The sequence below is a fragment of the Eutrigla gurnardus genome (assembly GCF_963514095.1).
Source record: "Eutrigla gurnardus genome assembly, chromosome: 3".
Taxonomy (NCBI): Eukaryota; Metazoa; Chordata; class Actinopteri; order Perciformes; family Triglidae; genus Eutrigla; species Eutrigla gurnardus.
The window spans coordinates 18,194,001-18,194,880 of NC_139917.1; positions in this window are offsets into that span (position 1 = coordinate 18,194,001).

Here is an 880-nt window from a genome sequence, read left to right on the forward strand (position 1 = left end):
TACAATCCCCAGCATCACCATTTGTTTCTCAATGCATGCCTTTCAATCACATCCCCCTCGTGTCTCTGTCCTCTCTTGACCCGCCGCTGGGAATCAGACAGACGTACGACGGTTTCATTTCAGGCCACGCTTGACTTAATCGACAATACGATAACAAAAACTAAACAAAACACTGCAGAGTTTTTGCTTGTCACTAGTTTTTAATAAAATTGGTTAAAGTTGAGCAACAGCCCCGGGGCTTCTGGGAGAGGAGCCACCGAGAGTGACCTGCAGGGAGTAATATCCGTCATATTAGACCACCATATTGAGAGCAGTAAGACTTGTTCGCCGTCTGTGAAGGCTGAGGAACTCCCCGCGGTCCCCGATCGGCTGTGTTTGGGTGTTGAGTGCCTGACAGCAAACAGATAATTCTTCTCATTTTATTAGCTTTAATCAGACGGAGGAGGAAAGAAAAAAGGAATCAACATCTTGAAATAAAAAACTGCGCCGCTGAGCCTCGGGCAATATATTAAGTGTTACTGCGATTTATGTTTTGCGCTTGTGATGGGACGTGTAGGACATGAAATATAATCCCATAGCTGGAAATGTATTCATAATCATGATGGATGTATTCAGAACTTACTGCCACACAATACACAGCAGCAGCAGCAGCAGCAGGAGAGGAGGAGGAAGTACAGAGTTATGTGAGAGTGTGTGTGTGTGTGTGTGGGGGGGGGGGGTGTATCACCCTGACGTGGCCTCCTCTCTCCTGACTACCAGGCCACAGTGGCCGCTGTGGTCAACCCTCACACTGCCAGGACGTGGATGTAGAAATTTAGCCAACCATGCATCCAGTATCAGATTACCTAGCTGTTTCCAGTATCGACTTTAATCTTTAGAA